Raw genomic sequence first — 26,569 nt, 5'->3', positions numbered from 1 at the left:
AAATGTCTTGGTCAAAACTCTTTGAAAATAACTATTTTAACAAGCTGCTAGTTCAAAAATGTTTGTTATGTCTTCCTGTCAGTATATCATGATATGTAATATATTCAAGCTCACAATTATAGGTACCCACATCAAAATCTGTATGAGCAACACTCTCTTATCCTGTGGGGGGCATTTTGCTGATACTGTTTGGGTCCACTTGTCCCCTTAGAGGGAAGGAAAACTGCAAATCAATCCAAAGTAGTAATCACCTTTATCCTATCATGAAATATTTCTGTCTTGAGGGGAATTTTCTCTTCCAGGGTGACAATGCTCCTATCACTAAATGGCTTGATGAGAATCAAAATTATGTGACTCATATGCCACGGCCTTCACACGCACCAGATCTCAGCCCAAATGAACACCTGTGGGAGATTTTGGACTGACGCACTCCACCACCATCATCAAAACACCAAATGAGGGATTATCTTTCGTAAAAAAAAAACGGTGTTTCTTCACTCCAGTAGAGTTCCAGACAGCAAACTGAAGCTGTTCTGGCAGCACATGGTGGCCCAACACCTTACTAAGACACCTCAGGTTGTTTTTTCCTTTCATTTGTGACCCATCCGTACATTAACAGTTCTGTTTTGAGTTTGAAGAGAAAAAGACTGGCTGTGACTTTAATTATTATTATTCATTGTTAATTGCAATGACATTCAAAAAAATGAAAGCATGTTCTTCAATGCTTGAATTATTAAAACTGATGGCCATAATACAAACCTTGGCTACTCCTAAATTAGCAAGACAATCCCAACTTTCTATGTTGAGGAAGAATGAGAATATATTCTTTTAAATTTTCATTTGGGAATACTGTTGTTAAAAAAAACATTGTGAACCAGCAACAGATTCAATTTCGCAGCAGAGTTCCCAGCTCTGTTACAGATTTTGGATGGCTCTCTGCATTCATATTACTACAACATGGCTTTGACACAAACTAAAAAATCTCAAATGCATTCATCTGGAGCCAGCAGGTCAAATCAAAGCTCCTGAGTGTGTTTGTGTTTGTGTGCACACGCCCGTGTGTGTTCAGGTTTCTGACCAGAGAGAATGGGCAGCAGCTGACAAACCTCACATTGCGAGGTGAAGCCCACATAACACAGCTGTAAACACACACATTCATATACACATCATATGTGTGTTTGTGTATATTATGGACATGCACCAGCAGGCCAATAAAAAGACCACAACAAAACAGGCACAAAGTCTGTGATCTCTAAGAATGAAATGACTTGAGGAGGGAGAGTGTGGTTCAGGGACTGAAGTCTGTATGAGAGTGTGCATGTGTGTGTGTGTGTGTGTGTGTCTCTCCATGCCCTTAATGCACTTTTCACGCAGCACACACTTACGCAAACACACACACAGGCACAGGCACAAAAACAGTACGCAACCATATGGTCAGATCATGAGCATAATGAGAAACACTTCTGGGGGGGTCTACAAGACAGAAGGGGAAGAAATTAGTAAGTTAGGCTGGAAAGCCAAGATGAGTGCAAGTCTGGGAGAGAAAGAAGTTCATAGTTAGACACCAACATCTGAACACACCCCACAGAGGATCAGACTTCTCACTAGCTCCTCTTTCTCCACATGTAAAAAACATGACTCTGCACTTGTCAACATAAGAGTCATTTCAAAAGCTTGTTGTCACACATTTGCCAGATTCAGAATCAGCACATCAGGGTACAAAAACATTGTAAAGCAGATGAGAAATCTCTCAAGAAAAGCATTTACAGATGATGGGAAACATTTCTCCTGAAGTTACATGGTAAACATTAATCAGACCTGAACTAACCCAGATTTTACAGTTAGGTAATCTTTCCTCTGAATCATTTTTTGGGTCACTGTGTCATCAGAGGCACACAACTATGGTTTCTTTTTACATCAGTCCTCATACAGGATAAAATGCATGCAAAATTACTCCTATCAATCATTACTTCTTTCACATTTTATCCACTATTTTACTATTTTCAAAATAAAATATGCCCCATAGGTCAAATCACTGCACTACAAAATGCATCACAGACAATGTATAATGTAATGTAACTGCAAAATAATACTGAATTATTGGCCCTGTGTCTTTGACACGGCCAGGGGCTGTGTGGAATGTTCTCTCAACTGTGGCAGATGTTTTGTCTGGGCACTGAAAAATAAAGTTTGTTTATGGAAACTGCCACAGCAGAGGGGAAATTTCAAGTGGTGTAACATGTTTTTGCTCACATTCAGTGGTAAGTGAAAAGACCCCTGTCAATATACACACACACACACACACACACACACACATACACACCCCTCTGTGTTTGTCCACCTTTTCAATTGCGTGTTTTCTCTCTCTTATACACACACTATCAGCAGTGTTTATGACACTGAGAATTACAACATATCTACCACAGCTTTTACACTAGTTGACTGGAATGTGGACTTTAAAAGACCTCAAAAACAGAACAACAGATGCACAGCAACAATTAGCTAAACCTCCATCACTAGCCTTATAATAAGCTCTATACTGACACCATACAAATTTAAGGGGATTTCAAAATCCAGGAAAGTTTCTTTAATGCAGTGAAAGTAAAAGCAAACTGTGTTTGTACTGGCCAGGCCCCTGCTCAGTGAAACACAGATGTGATGGCTTCAGTCATGGTCACATGGAACGGCTTCCCAGCCTGCCATGAACGGAGAACGCCAACTCAGCTGGACGCTGTAGCACCTACCTGTTGACTCACGCTGATGACATCATCATGACTATTCTGGTCACATCAAATCAGACACCAGAGCTCGGAGAGGGAGAAAGAGAGTGAGTGGGGGTTGAGGGGCCTGAGGGGCAGAAAAACACCGGGAAAAGTGAGAGGGGAGGAGGAGAACGATGGTGGCGTTGGGGGAATCAGATGACCATTAGGTCATTGTCTACAGGTCCCCTGGGATGGGGCGGATAGCCGGGTCAGCAGATCCCACACCTGCGTGAGGGAGATATAGTGCTGAGTAGGAGGACTGATGACTCCATCATGGTGCCTGAGAATTAACTTCTCTGGCATGGAGAACTGTGGCCGTTTTGGAGTATGAGCAACATCAAAGAAAAGAGAAAGAGGGAAAGGGAGCTGTGAGAAGGGTTATTGCTGAGTGTGTTAAGCTGTGGTGTGTACTGTGTAGCAGTACACACACACACTACGCTTGCATGAGTTGAGTGTGCATCTGCATATGAGTAAGCCTGTACAGTACGCTATGTAATCAAGACAGAATAGTGTGTAAGTGTGTGTGTGTGTGTTATGTGAAGATCATAACCAGAACTAAGAGCTGCTGAGTCAGATATATGTGTTCATTTCCTCAGTAAGGTCTGTAAGCACCACTGATGTGGTCACAACAGGCTGGTAGAGACCAAAACCAAGTAGAACCATACCAAACCAGACCAGAAAAAACACACGGCTCTCCAGCTGCCTCCCGTCAACTCAGACCAGCATGCATGAGTCTGTTGGTCCAATCAAAGCTCCCACTTAGGGGAAGACAGCAGCTTTTCCAGGCAGAGCCACAGCCCAGTCCAGGAAGCAGCTTTCTGCACCTGGATTAAGATACTGGGGTTGCCAGGAATGTATGGTTACACTCATGACTGAATACAGACGAGCAGTGAGCCTACAGACAGACCGATCAGCACACTCTCTCATGTCAAATCAGATTTTCAGATTTAATTTTGCATAACAATGGATGAGTCTGAGGCTGACAATGTAAACACACCATGAGTAAAAGGTGAGTGGACCCAATAGCACATATGACTGTTCCTAGTGAATCACCCTCTGGTGCTGCGTCCTTTCATCAAACTGGTGATCCATGTTTGTTTTAAGACGGGGAGTGAGCCACCACATTAGCTCATAGAAGCACAGATGCATTCATATGCTTCTAATTTTGACATGAGTTTCACCCTGCTGATCCCCTTAAACTTCACCCACACATGCTTTTCTTGTCCAAACACTTAACCCCCACACTGAAACAGACACACACAAACATGAGCACATAGGAAGATTAACTGCCTCATCTAACGTACTATACACAGTGTTTACAATTGTGGTATTTTTATCGCGTTCAAAAATCAGCTGTCTGCCGCGCTCATTCGTACATCAGCACATACTCCCACATCCCCAGCAAACAGATCTTTTGAGTTGGCATAATTTTGCCCCAAGTCACAGCCACGACCCAACATCAAACTTAAGTCTTCTACCTACCACTTAACTACATCAACCCCAAGGCCATCACAGCAACCAAACACAACAGTGGGAAAACAAATGAAAGGTACCAGGCTCTAGTTTGGGTTCATCTGTGTGTGGGTGTGTGTAATCGTCTACTATATACGTGCATGCATAAAAACATAGTTTGTAGGGATGTGTACACTAAACACAGCGAAAAGAGCATCACGGAGGATTGTCCTGCTCACACACAGTTTTGTTATATTTTAAAAAGATTCACAGAGTTTAATATGACACAGATGAGCACAGGAAAACAGAGCACCAAACTTTTTTGTACTTGAACAGTAACTTTACCACAAAGCACTTCTCACAGTCAACAATTACCATAAGAAAAGAAAGAAGAAGAAGCTATTGAGCAAAAAATTGTCAAACATTGATAGATTCTGAAAAGCTTAGCTGCTTTTCTTTTGTTTTGTATCAATGTGAAGAGAATATCTTTTTGTTTTGGACTGTTAGCAAACAAAACAAGCAATGTAAAAATGTCACATTGGACTCCATGAACTTCTGCTGGATATCTGTCCTATTTTCTAACATTTTCTTGAACAACATATCATTTGATCAAAAAAAATAATCAACAGATTAGATAATTAATACAATTATTAGCTGTGATGTCCTTAAAACTTCATGTATAACAGGGTTTGCATTTGCAGTACCTATCTCCATATGCCTTTAAAAGAAATGCAGCATCCCCGATTAGGAATAATGCAGATATTTGTATGGACAATTTGGCCATGAAATACGAGACAAAGAGAGAAATTGATTCAGACGCAAAAGGAAAAAGAGAGCAGGAAAGAGAAGACTTGGGTGAAACACGAAGCCAGAGATGACACTGAGCTTTTGGTGTAAATGATGCCTTTTCCATTTGCTGCTGTACAGCCTGCATGCAGAATGAGTGACATAAACACAAGACCAGAAGCGGCATAAGGAGAAGGAGTAATAAAGACAGCAAGATGTACAAAAAAAAAAAAAAGTCTTTGATGTTGGTGCGTCTTTGTCCATATCTTCCTCCGGTGCATCCTGTCTCATGCTCTGTCCTTACTCATTCCCTTGTTCGTGATCAGGGAGTAAATCACACATATCTCATCCCTGTTGTCCCACCCGTCTTGCCGTTTCTTCCTACCCCCCTCTGCCCCTAACTCTCTCTAATTGCCTCTTTTACCCTCTAGCCTGCCCCTGTCCCGTAGAATGCTGGATACTGCAGCTCTCTGTAGACTGCCGGGGAATCCACGTGGACAGGATAAGAAAGCTCATCGTGCATCTGCCAAGGATCCCCAGTGCATTAAGGCCAGCGTGCCACAGTTCCTCGATGACAGAATCTCCATGGGACGTCAGACACCTCTGAATTGAGCGTATTAATCCTGGAGGAACTGGGACGCTGAACGGAGAAACTCACTTAGGAATTTACTTAGCAGAGAATTGTTTTGCGATCAGTGTCTTTTATGTTGCAATACGTTTCCTGCTGACTAGTTCAAGTAGCCTATTTGGAAGAAACCAGGACAGTGAAGAATGTGTTTCCTTGTATAGCAATAAGTGTTTTTAAATGGAGTTTACTGTAATGATGTTCAATATCAAGATGATGGCAAAATTCTGAAAGCATGATGGTATCTTCTTTCTGTAGAAGCAAATGTACCATAATTGTAGAGGTACTATAATAGTTAATTAAAACAACAACACGTGGAATGGTGGTGGCAAGTGTACGTGCAGCAACAGGTTAAACAACACCTTAAACTGCCATCCTGGTCTGAACACAGAATTCAGAAGGAACAACTCTGAGTTGTTATTTTATAGAAACGACATTTTAAACCCTGAAACATTACTGTTGTTTGTCAATTGTCACATCTGCATCTGTAGTAGCAATGCTCCACTCACCACACTCACTCAGAATTTTAAAAATAGGTTGGGCATTTTGTCCAAAAAGCAACAAGGAATGACTCATATATATGCCAACAACACAGGACACTGAAAAACACTACAGGTGATGATCAGTCACAGACGCCTAACAGCATAGCCAACTGTCATTGTTGGTGTGTAGGCACCCACATTTTACTGCAGAAAACAGACAATAACCCAGCTACTTGAGTGCTTGTAAATGCACTAACTGTGAATAAAGTCTAGTTAAAGGAAGCTGAGAGCATCCATGCTGTATCTGTAACAGGTGCAAATAGAGTGAGAGAGCAGTTATGGGGTGTGTGATCTGCTTGTTGGGCAAAAACAGACCTGCTGTTTGCCCTCCCCTCAGGCCTCTTTCTGTGTCTCTCACCCTCTCCCTTTCTTTCCCCTCACTTGCCTTCCTCCACTCTGCAGCAGCGGCAACAGTCTGTGTTGTCTGTACACTTTTTCTATGCATTTGTTTGTTTGCGCATGTTTACTTCACAACAGCTGGATCTGATTTGTTTTCTTAAACCAGGCGATGGAAATCATCAGCACTTTTAAGACACACACAGAGCAGAAGGGAAAGGTGTTGACACTGTTGCGTTTTGCAGTTATGAGACATAAGGTTGAGCATAAACTCGCATATGTTTATATCTTTTATGTGATGCTGTTATTGCTTTACCTACCAACAGTGGGGCAAATTCGGATCTCCCAACTTAAAGGGAAATATAATGAAATGTGTTTGGAACGAAACTGCATGCAAAGAAATTGTTAGTGAAATCTAATCAGTTTTATTTATGTCTCGGTATCACAAATCACAAATTTGCCTCAAGGGGCTTTACAATCTGCACAGCATATGACCCCCTCTGTCCTTACAAACTGAATTTGGAAAGCAGAGCATCACTACCTCAGTGTTCTTGTGTGTGTGGGTCTGTCCACTTGCATGTGAGTTTAATTGCGTGTGTGTGTGTGTGTGTTAAAGAGAGAGAGAGAGAGAGAGAGGGAGAGAGAACACGCCACACTGTGATCCTTAATAAGTGCACTCAGTGTACGATGCAAATTCCTACAAGGTGGAGATAAATACGCCGCGGTCCCCGCCCTCCCTCCACATCCCTCATCCTTTCTTTCTCCTGTCCTCCTACACATCCTGGCTCTTTCATGTGCAAAGCAGATGGAGTCAATTGACATGCTAATGAGACAAGGGCTGCTTCACAGCAGTCCTGGAGCCACAACACCACACACGCGCGCGCACACACGTGCATACACAGTGACTTGGATATCGAAACGCACGCCAGAGCAGGACCCCCACAAGAAGGCACGCAACTACCCATCCATGTGCTCACACACAAACAAGCACCCATATGCATCATTTGAGTCAACCCGTATAGTGCGTTTGAATAAATTATGAGACAACAGTATTTGCTGGTGGGCTTGGACTTGGGACCCCACTGAAGCAAGCATCTTAGTGAGTGGTAAAGAAAACATCAGTCAGAGTTTCTCCTATGTCCAGATTCTGAGCGCTGCTGCTGATGTTTTACATGGTTCTTCAATATTCATGACAAAACATGATCATAGCAACATGAGTGTTTTTTTTTTTTTAGATCGTATGGAATGAAGGGGACCCTAGTACAATAAATATAATGAAGAAGAGGACACTACACCGATTGGGCTCGTGGCTGAATGAAAAAAACAACTGAACATCACAGAGGGACAACAAGGGGGAGCAATACTGAGAAAGAGACGCTGTAGCTGTGTGGTGGTGATCAGCCCAGTCCAGCTGTGGCCCACTGGTTTTGTGTGGCCTTCATCTGTTACATCTGTCTACGTTTAGTTCGGCCTGGAAGCTCCGCCCCCGTTTACCATTTATGTGTGTCATCTTCATCATTGTTTAAACACAAGGCAGCCAGCAGTGGAGTGCTGCTGACTTTCTTTACATGAAAAAACAAAGTGTAAAAAAACATAAAAAATGTGGCTGACGATCTCAGGATTGAGCTCAAATAAAGAAAAATTCAAATGCTTCAGATAGTTGTAACAACAGAGAGAAAGCAGCAGGTGGATTCAGAACCACAGCTCCCAGTGAATTCAGTACAAACATCATTAAGGGTTTACAGCACACGTTCACTGTGTGTTGATGTTTGTTAGTGTGTTGACTCAGTTATAGGGTCATTTTTGAGACTTCTACTTTGCTGTTGTAGATGGGAACTGATGTGCAATGGTGATTCTAGAACAGTTTAAACTATTAAAGTCATCATATCTGTAACTGGAATGTGTGGATACCAACTAACTCTTATAGAATCCATGTGCTGGTTTTTGTTTTTTTTTTTCTCATTTGAGGGATAGCTTTACAATCACTTTAGTTAATTTAACCGATTTGTTACATAATTCTGTATATGATGGTGCCTCCCCTTATAAATTCTGATGTGCCAGTCCGAGTCAAAGGTGTATGTACAGAACAATGGGCCTCATACTGATCCTTGAGGGACACCTTGATTATCCTTGTTGGGACTTGATTTGAACTCAACAGCTGAAACAGTTTTGATTCTATCACGCAGATAAGATTTGAACTAGTCGAATACACAAATAATAATTATTAATAGGCCAACTTTTACCTTTAAATTCTGGTTGGACTACTAATTAATAATTTCCTCAATGCAGTTACATTACCATTGCACTTTGACAAGGCACAAAATGACCAGATTTTGCTTTTCTTATGAACATGGTGACATTGTTTCTCTGCTGTCTGAAGTTCTCCCAGTCAGTACTTGTGCAAGAAGCTCTTGCCACACACCACAGTTTGTTTCTATCACATAATGTGTTCTTTTCTATTACATACTGTACAACCAGAGCAAGTTCAGTCAGTATTTGTGCCAGAAGCTCTTGCAACGCACAAAAAGTTCCTTTCTATTACATACTGCACGTCCAGTGCAAGTTCAGACCAGGGATTTGATGCATATTTTACTCTAAATGGTTTGTAAGGTGCATGACAATCAGCAGCGTGGGTAAAAGGATTCGAAAGATAATGTAATGCTGAGTCTGTGTCTTGAATAGAACATACCGATGTTGCCGGGTGAGTGCACTGAACAGCACTTGAGGCCAGATTAACAGGTGACATTTACGAGGGTGTGAGCGTGTGTGCGAGACTGGCAGGGCCGGGAACTGAGTGATTTAGGGCTCCCTATCAGCAGACAGGAGTCAACTACTCCCACTACTCCCCACCCGAAAGGGCAGGCTTTATAGCCGGATCCTGATATATGCTCTTGCACACAGCAACTTTTATTTAGGAGCCCCCTGTTGAACCCCCGTCTCCTCTGGCTCACTATTTATGAACTTATTAAAAGACTGATTTGGTGTTATTCACTGGTTAGTTACATTTTATTGGAAATGCAATGAACTAGCTAAATTTGACCTGTTCCCTGCATTTGTCTTGTTTTGTATGTTTTGTTTTTTTTTAGACTTTTGGTCTATTTTATTTTACTCATACTGGTTACTAATTTTATATGAGATTGCAAGATCTTAAACAACTGAAAGTATGACTTTCATTTGAATAGTTTTCTCTTCATGTCTAGCTAATTTAGCATGAACAAGACAACAGAACAATGTTTGTGCTCATTAAAATCTGACATGGCGAGACAGGTAGTCTTTCAATATCATATCTACAGCTTTGACTTCTAATTACTTTCATTGTCAATCAGTTTGACAATTCTATTCTTAACTGTGAAAATTGGCACATTTCTGAAGCTCTTACATGGACTGACAAAACCAAGATTCACAATAGTGATTGTCAATTTTCTTTAACTCAGGTTTATTTAATTCGGCTTTGTGTGCATCCCCGTTTAAAAAATCAACTGCATGCCACCTGTTTTAGTTAAGTGTAATGGGTTGTTATAATCGAGACCTATGAGCAATATGAAAACCTATTTTAGTAAAAGGTGCTGGTGATGTAAATGACGCAAGAGAGAACATGCATCTAGACTGTTAACTGTGTAAGTTATTATTTATTTTACCCCTCAGTGCAGTCCTTTCGTTAGTCGCTTGGATCTAACATGACACTCAAGAAATGCATTTAGGCCATAAAAAAGGATACGTGGAAATCTCTTCAGTTTTTGGCCAAATCAAAGTGAAATTAATGTTATTGATTGAATATACTCTAAATACCATCAGACTAATCAATTTTCTAACCTGTGGTTCTATTAGCTGCAATACTAGCGGTGTAAAACAGACTTGGCAGCAAATCAGGGCCAAATATAAAAACACATTGATTCATTTTCATCAATGAATGTTTGTGGGTTCTTGTGGAAACGTGACACATACAGTTTGCTGTGCGCCTTCTTTCAGTCATTACTTACATACAGCTCAACTGTTTCCAGATATAACATATTCCCTCAGCTGAGAATCTATGTTGCTCATAGAACATATCATCAGGAAAATCTTTTTTACAGCTGATTTAAATCCAAAACGAACAGGTTGGCATTGAAAACTCTTCAGGCTCAACATGCCTAGCTAACCTCGCGAACCTCCCTTTGAAAGAACACTCCTTTGCTCTGCTCTGAATGTAGTCGGTTAAGAACTCTCTGCAATGGTATCAAGGACAGTTACGTTTTACTTCAGTCCTGTTTTTCTGTTCTTTTTCTGTACAGTAGTTACCATCATCATCTTAAATACCAGCATCACACCTGTTTTCAATTGCGTACACTCATAGGTCTCTCTTTGAACTAATTCATTACGTACACTTTCCCTGCTAAGTCAAAAAGATCATAGAATGACTGGAGCTGAATGAGTCACAGAGCGAGTCAAGAAGTAGTGTAGTGTAGTGTGTGTGTGCGTGTGTGTTTGTGTGTGTAGCCTAGTGATTGGATGAGCCAGATGACAATACAGTGAGGCGTAGGTGGAGGGCAGAGGAGTGTTAATTTATGACTAACACTTAGACACAGGATCAATTGCCAGTAAATGTCTATAGGCTCAGAGTGGAGAACACTTTAAAGCAGGGAATGCTTCAGACATAAATGGCTTAGAGATCCTTTGAATAATCCCATCCTCTGCCATCACACACAATGCATTTTTATTTTTCATTTTGGTTTTCATTTCCCTTTTATGTTATTGCTTCTTAGTCTACAGTTTACGACATCGCCCAAAATAAATGTGCTGTTTGTTTCTAATAAAGAGCATTAAAAAATGATAGCAATGTGAAATGAGCTTTGGAAAAACTTCAGCTAAAAAAAACAATGTGCAGAAAATATTGTCTAACTGACTCCCTCTCACTGATGTACTTAAAAAACAGAGTGGATACCAGTTTTACGACCTCGGGCCGGTTTTTCTGACTAGGTGGACAGTCTTCCTCTTCTCGCTGTGATTAAACAGACCTCAGTGTGGAGATTGTTGACTCTCAATAAAACCTTTGGGAATGTGGATTGGAAACATTATCCAACACGGGAGCAGGCAATGAGCGCCTCATCAAGACTTTCTATCAGCCCTCATTAGCTTCATCATCAATTCAATCCATGCCTGGGACACTTCATAGGAGTCTCATATGTACAAAACAAACACAAACACAGGGGCAGGAAAAAAATATACACACAGTAAACTGTAATAGGAACTATCTCAAAAAAAATAGCTGCATATCATTGTCTCAGCATGCTGTGCTCCTTAAACTCCTTTCTTCTCCCCACCTCCCCATCTGTGAACAAATAAAAATTCCCCCTTCTCAATGACTCATACACAGAGATATTGCCATTATACTTAACAAACGGGCTACTTTAACTATTTGCAGCAGTGTGCAGGGCTAGCAGTCGCATTACAGCTACTTACAGTTGTAAAATATGGTAATAATATTGTATTGTATGGTAATAGTCACTGTAACAATAGTTAAGTCTACAACAGCAGTCCAGATAATTTAAAGCACAGTGAGCATAGCAGAGTAGTGGTTGCGCCAATCTCCATCATTTCATTATGGGGCTTCTGAAACAACTAATTAATTCCTATGCATGGCACTGAGCAGTTTTCCCTAAATCATAACATACTGTCCTTTCAAATCCCTTGCTCTCTTTGAAGTAACGGAAATATTGCTTTCTGCTAGACGCACTTGAACTTTGACACAGTGGATTTGTAACTCAACTAATTCTCTCATTGCTTTGTGGGAAAAAGGTATCTTCTGTGGCTGACAAATGTAGTCGATTGACATTCAGCCTAATATGACCTAAACTTGTCACCACTGTGTTTATAGTGAAGGTACTTGCAGTGTTTTATGGCCTGTTGATGACTAAAATGATCAGTTATTGGAAAATTCTATGATGTGCTGTACTGCATGTTTAAAACAGAAAGAACGTTGGAGTTCATGTTGTGCACATAGAATAGAGGAGACATACTTTATTGATGCCCGAGGGGAAATTCAGTAAATGGCCTCAATATGGTTAACTTTGCTGTCATGGTTCAACTGTATGACTATTGCTTTGGACATCTGACTGCTCAGCAGCTCATATAAAGACTTGAACATTTTTGTGGGACATTAAAGAGATATTGGCAAGCACAATGTTTCCTCTTGTGCTTGTGCTCTGTTGAATTGGCTAAGTACAGTAGAGTGCAGGACATGGCAAAGTGTTAGAAAAAGACACACTTATCATTGCAGTGCCACAGTACCCTCATCAGTAAATGAGCCGATCTCAAGGCCATAAAGCAGTTTAGGGTATTTTTCATGTTTTGCATCACGCTAAACCTTTTGATTGGGTTTACATTAAAACTCACGTGATGGTCACCTGTGCAATAACACAGTTTCTCTCTTCCCAGAAACAGTGGCACAACTTCCCTCAGTCCGCAAAATTTCCCTGAGCTGAATAAGCGCAGCGTTTGCCTGGGAAAGTCTTTTTTTTCCTCTCCCCTGGGTTCTGTGAGAACTCAGGGCCATTCCAAACCATACAAACTGGAGATTGTAAGTGTATGCAGGCATGATAGTGTGTGTATGAATGTATGTCTGAGTGTTTATATGCCTCCCAGAGGGGCGGAGGTCTGTGTTTTGACAGTATTAGGTGTACAGACTTTAATCCCCCCTCCTCTCTACAACTCTCTCTCCAAGTTATGCATTCATATGAAAATGGAGCAGGGAGACAAAGAGAGATAATAAAGGACAACCTGTCGGTTTCCAAAAATTAAGAACCCTGCCCTTAACATAAATAATCCCAGTTAGATATGTGTGTCATATCTGACTAATGCATGCTATTGTAAACAATCACACAGCGAGCCACAGTTGGCTCAGAGAACAGCTAGCATCGGGCAGAGGTAGCACAGACTGAGTCAATGTTAACTTTGGCACCAAACTTTAGTTTTAGTCTTAGACCTTTGATGAAAATGTATGTTAGTTTAAGCCACAATTTAATCATTTGTTTTTTTGTTAGTTTTAGTCATCAAAAGTTTGGCAAGTTTTCATCTGCTAAATTTTTGCACCATTGTTGTCAAGCTTTTTGTTTTACTTTCATGGATTTTGAGGCAATAGCTGTCACCATCTTTGTTGTCTACAGTTACCATAGCTACAGGTGCTGACTACTTTTATCACAAGGCAAATAGGAAAAAAGCCCGCTGTTTACTTCACACATGCAGCATACATGTCCATCTGCACTGACAAAACAGACTGATTCTCCACAACAAATCCAGTTCTGAATTTTAAACTCTGTTTGAAACGCCTTTATCTCAGTTGCTTCTGATCACCTGGCATAACCACAGCTACTTGTGTTCTCTCCTGCTCAATCAGAAGCTGATTTCCTCACTTGCGCACTAAAATAGTCTTTGCTGTTTGGGTTTAGCTTAAAAAGAAAAATCTCATTTCATTAGAAAACATCCAGAGGAAGATTTAGGTGGTTTAAGTTTAAGTTTAAGTTTAAGTTTAAGTTTAAATTCTGGATTTCACTCATTTCTTTTGATAACAATGCAAAGGAGACGTATGATGACAAACTTTGACAAATGAGGACCTACAGTATAACACAGTACTCCGCAGCTTGTTGACTAGGAATCAACAGAATATATTTTGGGGTTTTTTGTTTGTTTTTTAAAATTTCTTCATCTATTTTACACACAACAATTTGTTTTTATTAATTAATTAAAAATCAGCGCCAAATCCATCACGATCGCTGACCACCACATACAGCAGCACTCTGCGAAGCTTCATTTAACTCTGATAGGGAGAAGAAAATAGCTCAATCCAGAGTCTTCTACTTTAAAAGCCTGTGTCTCTACTGTGTTTTGGGTGGCATTTGTTTCCCCTGTTGCAGCAAAAGCTCTTTGCTTCACTTCTGGAGACAAAACATTAACCACAGAAAACACCAATTTCTATTATTACAAAAAACATGTAACTAGTGATGTTGACCAGTAAATGACACTTCCATTTCATGATTTGCATCAAGAAAGAATCAGACGCTTCCAGGCTATCAAATAAATAAATAACTTTTTAAGTGCTGCAAACTGTCACATGCCTTTGCTCTTTCATTTGGACAATGACTTCAATCAAAACCAGTTAGCTTAACTATCAGTCACGTTTCCTTTACAGCTCAGTGGGCAAAGAAGAGCAGTCAGTGATTTGGAACACAATACATTGAAATAACAATCAAATTATAGTGACATCTTTCAATGAATCACAAATAGTTTTGAACCGAAATCGATTCTAAATCTAATTCTGACACCAAGAATAAAACTGAAAACGTGAGGCTGCTATAATATTCCTATTCCAGATTTTTATTAAAGTTTTGTTTTGGGGAGAATTAGCATTGCTGTGGGTAGAAAACAGAACCACAGAAGGAAAGCTTCAAACAGGGTCACTGCTATATGTTGACTGGGTGTGGGAAGGTGGGGGATTGAAAACATCAAACAGTCAGCCTTGCCCTCTAGGCCACCTCTGACCTGGGCCCTTTAGGGGTCAGGAGTCTTAGTAGATACTTAAACCTTTCTGCAGAATTTTGACCTGTCCTTTCCTTCTGGCCTGCCATTCCCCAGCCTCGCCTCACCCACCCCATCCCGCTATGCAGCCCACCAATAATCCTCAGCCAATCAATAGTAACTGTTCTCTCGATAATTCATAACATTAACATACACTCAATGGCCTAGCGGATGGATGGGGAAGACATAGGAGGGCCATCATTCCAGTATCGATCCCCCTTAGAGGGAGTCGATAGGCGGGGAGGTGATGGAGTTATAGCCTCCTGCCTCTTGGAGGTAGAGCCACAGCCGAGCCACAGCCTCAAACAAACAGACAACACACACCGACTGCTATCTTCACATGCACATAGACATACAGACGCATGCTTCCAGTGTGCAGGATGTACACATGTACGTGTGTCCTTTGTATGTTGCGTGGTGTGCCAGAGTGTCACTAACAGAGATAAGAAGAAACCCATTTAATTACCCCCCAGAGCAGGGACCTGCTTTTTTTTTATCACCACTATGTCTCTGCTATTGCACTTATCTGACTCTCCACTGTCTCCACGTCTTTCCATCTTTTTTCCTGCATTCGCTTTATTCCTCTCTGCCGCTCCACAGGGCCACTTGTCCCCTTAGATTTCTTAACAACCACTTTCCCCTTTTGATTTCATGTCCCCATAGCTCCATACCTCCCCAGATCTCGTATACTATATATCCCCCCGTGCCTGTTTTTTTTTTTTTTTTTTTTTACCTTTCCTCCTCTCAGAGAATCAGCTAGCAGCAAATCCTCAAATCATTTTTTTTTTCCTTAGATGTGGCAAAGTAATTTCAAAGTAACTCAGAGTATTCAGAATACATGAATAAAAGATTTCATGGATCTCTTGGAATATGTTGCTGACAAGACGTGGGTGAGTGTTCCCAATATCAAATATACTTTGATTCTAAAATGGCAAACATGTGCAAAATTACATAAAAAGTACCCTCTGATAAATGGAATGAACTGTATTCCATTATTGTGTATTATGTCATGCAAACATTTTCACAGAGTTTTCATTTGCTCCCAAAAACCATAACAAATTCTGTCAGCTTGTACCTACAATTTGCTTGGAATCATAACATTTGACGCCAGAAATTTGTAGGACAGTAACACAGTAAAATAAGGACAATGTCGATCCTGAATATTCAGCACAATTAGAAAATTAATGTGCAGATAATATATTGTAAATCTGAGCTAAAGACAGTCAGATACACAAGAACTGTGTCAAGCCCACAATCCTCCTCCAATCACAGAGCGTTTGACCAAAGTGGCTGTGCCAGCTCTTTCATTCCACACAGACAAATAGTACAGCCGGTAGACTTGCCACTCTTCACTTCTCGGTTCCCCCTTCTCCCTTGTGAGATATAAAGCACCCTTCACCCATTTCTTGCAGCTTCTCATCCTCACTTCCACACCTTTCCCAAAGCCCCACAAGGACTCTACACACTGCACCCTGAAATATAGACTGGTGTAATGGCCCACTAAATTAACTCCTTGTAAGCGTGGTTTAAGAATGGCTGTAATTAGCATATAATAGGTGTGGGAGAGGAGGTAAAGGGCCAGGCCTGCCCTGGGGGCCCCGAGGCTGAGGCTACGGCCCTCTCCCGTCTCCTGCTCTAATAGCACCGCAAAGTTCAGCCTTATAAACATGTCAGTGAGACGCGTGATTAAACGGCACGGTCATTAGATAATGGATCCTGTACCTGTGGGCTGCCTGTCACTCCCCCATCAGGCCAGCTCAGCGCTACCTTGGCTCAGTCTGTCACACACAAGCACACACGTGACTTCACTGAATCTTCTCTTATTCGGCTACCTCCCCGCCAAAAAAAATGCAGGGGAGAATAAGTAAGGGTGAGAGGAGAGAGAGAGAGAGGGGGAGAGACAGAGAGAACAGCCCCAGTGCAGAGCAGCACCCTGACTGATGTAGTTCCAATAATTGCAAGGCCCTGCTTCCTCATCCAAGTGCCTTTTACTTATTTAAACTGTTTGCTTTAAGCGCCACTGAAGCCAATTAGGGGAGGCATAATTCAATGGGGCAGGGAATGAAGTGAGTAGGAGGGCTAGGGGGAAAGAGGAGGGGAGAGAGGAGAGGACATTTCAGCAGGACCTTCATTATTTTCCTGCCCTGTCCTCTGTCTTGCTCTTTCACCCAGACAACCTGATTAACAAAGCCTTTTGCATCTTGATTATGATTATTTTGTAACCGGAGCCATACGTTTTACTTACAAAACAGGTTTAAGAGCCCCAAGCATAATTTGCCTGTCGACTGTCGAGGTGCACCTTTCACCTTTATGTGCATGTATTTGGTGGAAAACTGTGCAAAGAGCAGAAGGTGTGATAAGTGTGACTGGCAGTTTTGGTAAACTTTTAACATGCAGACTACATAAACCTTAGTATTAGATAGTTAGGTAGGGTTAGAAAAGCACAGGAATTATCAAAAGAAGTTACTTCAGATGTAACAAACAGAGTGAGGAGAGAAACTTGAGCAAGAATAAACCCACCAGGTTTATGTATTTTCTAAAACTGCCTCTGGAGCAGTTGTCATGCACTCCCAGCATCTAAGGAACTGAAGACCCAGTGGATTACTGTTATTATTGATGGCAGTGTCACCACCACAATTGGAAAATCCTTAGCATGAGCTGGACTGGGTGGGTTACTGTGTTTTGCCTGTTGTGCTTTAGTGCAACCTACACTCAGCCAGTGTTAACAGCTGGTTACTTCTCTCCTACTCTCTGTGCTCACATACTGCATTTTAGTAAAGTCAAATTTCCAATAAAGCTGTTCTCATTTACAACTTTTTCTGTTTCTGTTGTCAGACAATGGTACGAGAATAAAATAGTGACCGAAACGCAGTCCATTAAGGCTACATGTTGACCAGCAGTAACTTCAGTGCTACTTCCAAGCGGCCACTATGAACCAATTTAAACATGGGCTTTAAAAGTTAAAAACAAAGGCTGTGCTGTGAATTTGGCCATCGTTGCATGTAAAATGATGGCAAAGACAGAAAGTTAGAAGTAATAGAAAGTCTTAACGATTCATTCACCTCTGTGTCAGCTGCCATGCAGTCAACTGTTTGGCTTTACACTGTCAATCAGAGATGCAGAGAGAGTCTTCTTTTGAAGGGGGCGGGGACAACAGCAACAGACACTGAAACAGCTAGAACAGGGCTTTAACCAGGAGTTATACAGTCATGGTACAATAAACCATCTTTGCAGAATTTTCATCTAAAAAATTAAAAGACACATTCTGGGGAGAATGTGAGATTTTCATTAATTTGCTGAAAAGGGGCACAATATGGGACCTTTAAAGATCCAAGTTATTGATGAGATTAACAGACCAATTCAAACACACACACACACACACACACACACACACACACACAGAAACACCAGTATAAGCAGTTATAGTTCCCCCTGTTTGCAAACTAAGACATGAACTACTGGTTACAATGCAGCACTTAAGGTCTAGGCAGGACAGAGAGTGAGAAACCAACTCCAATCAGTCCTTGCCATACTTCTTCATATCTATCCACTTCAGACATTTATCCATTCTTTGGTGGCTTTCAGATTAATAAGACCTGAAGCTGGTGGAGAAACGTGGGCTGGCCCAGACCTTCACTCATTCTAACAGCCGTTTAATAAATGTGATTGCAAATGGAACTTGTCACTTGCACTGGGGAGAGCTGGCCAGTCAATACCGTAGCTGGCAGGTGCCTGGGGTCACATATAAGTCAGCAAGTGATGGATATGTATCCAATAATTGATGTAGGGCAGCAGTTATTGTCAGTTTGGCTCCTGCCTCTATTGCTTATTAAAAGCTGTTGGCCTTAAGTACCAGCCAGCCAATTACTGAGGAAGCGAGGTGACTGTTTAGGAGCCTAGACCCTTAGGCTCTCTGTAGAGAAAAGAAATGAACTACCCTATTGTTTTAGTGCATGCGTGCTTGTCCGTATGTGTGCATATGTGTGTGTTTCATCTGAAATCGTCAGCGTTTATTTTTTCAGTGAACTTCCTCCATTTTTTTCGTGCGGGGCTCTGTTTCATTGTTCTTCCAAAGTGGTTTCCTCAAATGTACACTTACTGTAATACCGTGCACATTAATCTGATGCGTGAACTCCTGCCTCTCATCAGGTCAAAATAGAGCCAATCTCCCTCGCTATTGTTGTCGTTGACCTTGCAGGTTATGTCCCAACCTGAGAACAGTAGAATGTAGCAAACAGCACTACTCCATGTTGACCTGCTGACCTTGACTTGCCCTGCTTAGTTATTAATGAACTGGCAGGTTTCACCACTTCCTCTGTCTTGGCTCAAGGTTAACTCATCCAAAGATAAACTTGTTTACACTGTTGTATATATTTCAAAACTGAGCAGGAATCTCTACAACTCGCCTGTTTGGGCGACACTTAGTATGACACACTGGTCAAAGTCCTGAATACAGTAGCACCAGCGCTACAGCAGCCAGCTTACCACAGCAGCGTATCTCCTTAACACAATCACTCCGTTGAATGCTCAGGAGGGAGAAAGCAGAATGAGCTGTAATAATGCTCAGTGCTGCAGGCTATAACCCTAAGACTGTGGGGAGAGAGGAAGGGGAAACTTTGGATGTGACCGTGGCGTGTAGTAATTGTAAAACTCAGAAAGAGCTGCTGAAGCAGAATTCTGACATGTAGCGCTGCTTTTCAGTTCTGATCAAAGGGTCCACCAGAGCAGCAGCTGATAACCCAATCAATTCATTCCTTTTGTTTTTCGCTGAATGATGCACGTTTAGCGCTAACCTCCAGGCAAAGAATGAAGGAAAGAAAAGGAGGTGAGGGGGGAAGAAGGGAGGAAAAAAAAAGGGTGGTGAGGAAAGAAGGTAAGAAGGGGGGAGACAAGAAGAGACTGAGGTAAGACGAAGAGGATGTAAAATCTGCATTTGAATTCCAGAAAAACTAAAAAAAAAAAAAAAGTAAAAGAGAAGTGGGGAAAAAATTAAATAATCTTAGATTGTTGGTGAGTTTGATGGATCTATAGAAAGGTATTAAGAGGTGCTGCGGGGGATGTGACGCACATAGGAGCCGATTAGAATATGAAATGTTTTAGCAGTGAATGGAGTAAAAAGGCAGGGAGATTGAGGGGAGATTAAAAGATTACCTGTCTACTGCTCTCTTCCTTCAGGAGCCAAGAGACTGTGTGGCAGACTGAGAGCCCGGTGCCTATAGACGACAATCAGTAAGAGACAGAGGGTGGAAAAAGTATGTGTTTGTGGATGTGAAAAAGGGACAGAAACATACAAGTAGAGAAATGTGGATGATATTGTCAAGGTTGGTGGTCCAATAGATGGTATGAAAGAATGACAGAAAATAATCATTACAGTTTGCAATGAAAAATAGACTTCTTAGGCATCAATCAGTCAACCAGTCAGACAATCAATCAGACTCTATTTAGTAACTATCATGTCTTTAGACAGGCTGGCAGAGAAATGCAGGAGACAGAGGAAGAGGTGGAAGGCAGACACCCAGATCCTCCCAAATAGTCTTACTGGGTGCTGAACGATAACAAAGCCCACAACACAACAGAGACACATCCCAGGGTATCTGGGAACCTCAAATAATACAAGGGTGTAGACTGGTGCCAAATTTTGGATCTAACAGCCTTTGACAGAGTTTTTTTAAAATCTATTCTGTTACCTAGTATGGGCCAGCTTCTATGATGTAAAGACTTGATAATACTATAATGAGGATAAGCAACAACCACTTTTTTTTTAACCACATTTAATTTAAAAGGTATTAGTGATAGTGATGGATTTCAATAGAACTAAAATGCACTTAATGAATTGGAGTTAGACCCCATAATTAACAACTCATTAATGAATAATAACACACAGGACATGAGGGTTTATCATTAGCATGGTGTATTTTGTAGGGTTGTAGTCAAGTAAAGTCAATTTTAGTCGATTGAAATCGTACCTATTCTTCAACCAATCGAATACTCGAAGGAATGAACATTTGCATGTAACGTCATCCAGAGTGCACTGAATGCACTCTACCTGCAAATCGTTTAAGCCAAAATGAATTCAGTTCAAATAACTTTATTTATTCCCTAGGGGCAATTCAAAAATGAAAAAAGAATGAATGAGAAAATGAATAAGAAATAAACAGAAAAAGCTGGTATTTGTATCAAATTATATCATTTGAACCGATTTATTTTACACTGAAATGAAAACCAAAGACTAGCTGCAGACCAGCACAATAACTAATAATTTATTGAATACAACACAACTTAGCCTACTGTTTTTGGACATGTTGGTTATCCAAACTGCTGCTGCAAAGTGCTCACTTGCCTTTTTGGTTGTCTATTTTAACAAAATGTGGCCATACAGCTTCTTTGATACGGTGTCAGTCAGTTTGAAGCCGACAGGTAAACATTCAGTAAACGAAAATATTAAATAAGTCAGACCTAGCAGTCTCCATCAGGGTGGGCGAGTTTAAATTTGTGAAAAGTTGTGCTATTTGGGAAGTTGGTCATTTCACGGACTGTGGCGAAAAAGAGCAGTGGAATGAAAACAATGCATTTCACAACCAGTTTATATTCAACATAGCACGATCACACTTCTCATTTTACAAATGTAAAAGTGTTGCTCATTCAAATACACCTTAGCCTTCAACAAGAATCTGCAATCTTTGCAGTAGCTAGTATGTAATTTCAGGCTCTTCTTGCAACTGTAGAATGTGAAAACATGCATCAAGTTACAGATGTCAGCTGTAATGGTCAATTTGTGGGGTTGCCTCGGTGGTTTGATGGAAATAAAGATGCCAACCATGAATCACATCCACATTTGAGTGCAGTCAGAGATCTTTGTTGGACGCAATTGAAAAAAACAAAAAAAAAAAAGTGAAATCTGTGAGTTAAATGAGGCTTGTGTGTATATGTATGTATGCATACTGTTATAAGCTTAGTTGGAGGTGACACAAGAACACGAACAGGAAGTGTGAATCCACATCCCTCCACTCTCCAGAAAAGCCTTCTTCCATGTATTCCGGTACCCTCCTGTGTGGTGCTGGCCTGCCCTGACGGATGGGGATTAAAAGACGCTAATGTGCATGTGGGGGCGACTGACCTTCCATGGAGATTGACTTTACACCAGTGGAAATGGAAGCCAGTAAATCAGCAGGCTGCTGTGGCGCTCATCCCAACGCATCACTCCCTCTGACACTGTCAGCCCAGACAGGAGCACATTAATCACAAACATAGGCCCCAACACTGTGCTGTAGGTACAGCAGTGTCCCATCCATTTATCCATTTAGCACTGACGTTAACACAGACAACATATACACAAATGATAAAATGGACGTAAAAGGACAAGCATTTGAGGGTGCCTAAAACAAAGACTGACAACCTAATACATGCAGGTGAAACAAGAAACATCCCGCAATCCATATGTCAGTAGCAATGAGACATTTTCAATTTTTCAACATACTATTACTTTTACTGCATTTGCTACATTTATGTTGCTCGCATTTTAATCTAAAAATATTGCTTTAGGTGTTTTATCTTTGCAAACAGAGGACTGCAATCTGTTTGTTTCTGCTTTTTGCTTTTTATCTGTGTGCAGAGACAAGTCTTTTGTTTGTAGTCTCTGGCAGCCAGGCCTGGTTAGGGAAGAGGAACATCTGTGATAAATTTCACCTCAAACCAAATGAGCTCTGGCACAGCAGAGGGCCCATGACAAACTTCCTGCATGTGCTAATATGAGGATAGATTTCCAAGCCAGTCAATCGCAAGCTGGCACACACATATTTAGACACCTAAACACACATGGGTGTATACACATGGCCAAACATCCAAGAGCATGTGTTTATCGTTATCGAGAGAGACATGCAACTCTTGTGATAGGCACGTATCAAAGGAATAAAAGAAAATACAAATAAACATACATTTTTGAAGTGTAAAGAGAGAGAGAAGAGGGGGATTAAAGTAGCATTTATCTTTATTCACAGAGTGTATTCTGTGCACTGTTCTCCAGGCAGTGTGAGGAGTATTATCAGTAGTGGAGTGGTTTCACGGTGGTAGCTGATAAAACTCATTCAGTCTTATTGACCAGTAAAGGGCCCCGCCGAGACTGGAGTCCCTTTATGGACTGACCCTCAGCATTTCAACATACACAGGCCAGAGGCTAGTGAGGGCCAAGGGGGCATTAACCCTCCCACAGGTCAGGGCTCTGACCCACTACAGCCTGCCAAAGCCCACTTCCAAGCCCAAGTGTGGCCCACTCCACTCAATACCCTTTTAATTGCATTGGGATGGTTTGCGACCTATCGATTAATACGTGTATTTATGTCGTCCCAGGCCCGGAGGCTACATTGTATTTCTATGTGGCATATTCATTTATTTACCTATCTGTCCCGCCCCTCATGCATCATCCATATATCTATCCATCTCTCCTCCGAGAGCACTTCAATTCAAGGGCTCCCATAATTACTGCAGCCCTATAATTGAGTGCTTTGATTTAGGATTTTTCTGTTCCCTCTCCCCTGCCATTGCCATCACTCGCTCCACGCCTCTCCCAATGAAAAGACAGAGGGATGAGATATGGAAATAGAAAAATGGGAGATAGAGAGTAGAAGATACCCCCACCCCTACACACACACACACACACACACACTCTCTGTCTTATCAGAATCTACTGTTTCTGTCATCCATGAGGGGAGGGGTAAGTTGATAATTACTGAGGGAGATTCATGCAAATCGATGCCAAATTAAAGCATTATAAAGGCTTTTTATCAGCTTTTCTTTTCCAAATTGAAGACGATAAAAACCCATTTGAGAGGCGGGAGAAATGGCCCCAGTCCCTTCATTTAAAAAAGAGAGAATTGTAATTATGTTAACACCAATAGAATCCAAAACCCCTTTTCTTAACTCACTTACTCATTCATAATTAATTAATTTCTCACAAAACTGGGCAAGAAGAACAATGCGGTCCAGCGTCTCCTCTCCTCTCCCCTCTCTCTATTTTCAGGAGAATAAGAGGGGAGTGCAGGAGATATTGTTGAGTATTGTGACAGAGGGCTCATTTCCATACCTAGCCTTACACTAGGATTCTCTGTTTCCTTAGCTTAGCTCTATCTGCCTCGGGGCAGCAATAAAAGTGGCTCTGTTTTAGAAACAAAGGTGGGTGGACAAGGACGGGATGGTGCCGCTGGAGCTAACGCAAGGCCTACAGAGACAAAGAGAGCGAGATAGGGAGAAAGGACAACAGAAAAACGGAGACAGACAAAATTAGTCAAAACGCCCTTGAAGGCACATACTTCCTGACACCAATAGAACAGAAAAGAACAAGCGATTTTATTTTTCCATTTACGCAGCCAGCAGACCTTAACTCGTCATTTGTTAGGAAAACAAGGAGTTCCCTGCATGTACGTCACGGCCAGTTTGTCCACTACATCTGTAGTTCAAGGTTGTGGGTTTAAGGAGAAAGAGCTCTTGTGAGTAAGAGGAACAGATAGCGACGGCACGCAGACACAACAGAGAGCACGATTGAGAGAACGACTGCCTGACAGACGGTGACCTCAGGGCTGTCTCGTCTGATCTATTAGACAGTCAACACTTCAGTTACAGTACGCTCAACGGCAACTGCGCCGCTCCTGCTCACCTCCCCCCAACCTGAACGCTACGACAGGACAGACCAAACACACGTGCGGAGGTGTCGACCGGCTGGTGGGGGTTGAGGTGTTGCGCAGAGAGATAACCTGTCACTCCGCAGGGTCTTTACACATAACACATGGTCGGCACACGTATATACATCAACCTTTGCACCGTAGCCAGCCTGATGTGTGTGATGTGTCTGAGATCTTAACTATCACACCCCGTCACGCGCACACACACACACACACACGTCGGCCGCAATTCTCAGACTATTGACAGGTAATGATAAAATACTTACTCCACAGAAAAAGACAAAGTATATTTTGTATTTTTTTTTCTTCCCATCCGTCTTTTTCTAGGTAAGAACACTGCTATTCACTCACATATGCACAGCTGCAGGGTTTGGCTGAGCCGCTGTAGTCAGTGTTTTCTGCTGTTTATGACCTTATTTGGCCTGTGTTTGGAGGGGTCAAAAGCGTCAGCCAGAAGTCGCTACGCTGCTAATCCAGGCTAATTTGCTGTTGACAACAGACCAATTACACAGAACTCCTGCTGAGAGTACAGAGAGGAGGAGAAGGAGGGGGCTGAGGCCAGAGGGTAGGAACGAGGAGAGAGGAAAAGGTGCCAGTTGAGCGTATGAACCAAAGGTGGGAAAAAAGAAACAGAAACACAATAAACCTCTAAAATGAAAGTATGGGAGCGATTGTGCATGTGTGTGTGTACATCAGTGTATGTGTGGTTTCATGGCAAGGCGAGGCACTGTGCAAACACAAGGCTGCTGGGTGGAGAAGCAGAGGAAGACTTGGTGAGGCAGTGTGGAGCTGTAGGGAGCCTCATTACACTCAGCGGGAGCCTCACACTGCCTCATCACTTCTGGCTGTATTGGAAACAACCACTGCTTACTACTGTACACACACACACCACAGCGCCAGATGCTATAAGCAAAGGCAAGCTGACCATCTCCCAGCGGAGCATCAGTTATCCAAACTGCTTTGTGACAGACAAAGATGTCGTCAGAAATTACTACTCCGGGTTTTCTGAATGAATCATCATTATTGATTACTTTAAAAATATGAAATGTACTGAAACACATTTCCAATCTCTTTTCTGCACAATGTTAAACTTTGGACAGGATATAGATGCTTGCTAAGAGTGATAAGAGAGGATCGACACCATTCTAACATCCATCCATCCATCCATTATCTATACACCGCTTAATCCTCACTAGGGTCATGGGGGGGCTGGAGCCTATCACAGCTGACTCAGGGCGAAGGCAGGGGACACCCTGGACAGGTCGCCAGTCTATCACAGGGCTAGACTTAGAGACAGACAACCAAGCACACTCACATCTACAGACAATTTAGAATCACCAATTAACCTCAACATGTTCTGAGGCCTTGTGGGAGGAAGCCGGAGAACCCGGAGAGAACCCACGCTGCACGGGGAGAACATGCAAACTCCACGCAGAAAGATCCCGGGTGTCCTAATCGAGATGCGAACCGGCGACCCTCTTGCGAGGCAACTATGCTAACCACCGAGCCACCTTGCAGCCCCATTCTAACATCAGTTTGTTAAATCTGAAACTAAAGTCAGAAGCCGGTTACCTTCTCTGGGCAAAAATGCAGAAAAAGGGAGGAAACAGCTAGTCTGGCTCTAAGGTAATAAAGTCCACTGCTGCTATTTGAAGCTGCAGGTATTTAACGAACACAAGTAAAGACTCCTGATCCCGGCTTACATTGATCCTGTCTCCACATCTGTGATAATCTACAATTACAAGTAATTAATGAAGTTACTGGCACCGTTGTTTCACATGTGCAAATGCGGGCAGTTCTTGCTTTAGAGTCACTTGTGTGGATTCTGCTGCCGTCTGATGC

This window comes from Stegastes partitus, unplaced genomic scaffold (assembly GCF_000690725.1).
Source record: "Stegastes partitus isolate 25-593 unplaced genomic scaffold, Stegastes_partitus-1.0.2 Scaffold723, whole genome shotgun sequence".
Classification (NCBI taxonomy): domain Eukaryota; kingdom Metazoa; phylum Chordata; class Actinopteri; family Pomacentridae; genus Stegastes; species Stegastes partitus.
The sequence above is the reverse complement of the archived record's forward strand: the minus strand, read 5'-3'. Positions refer to the sequence as shown.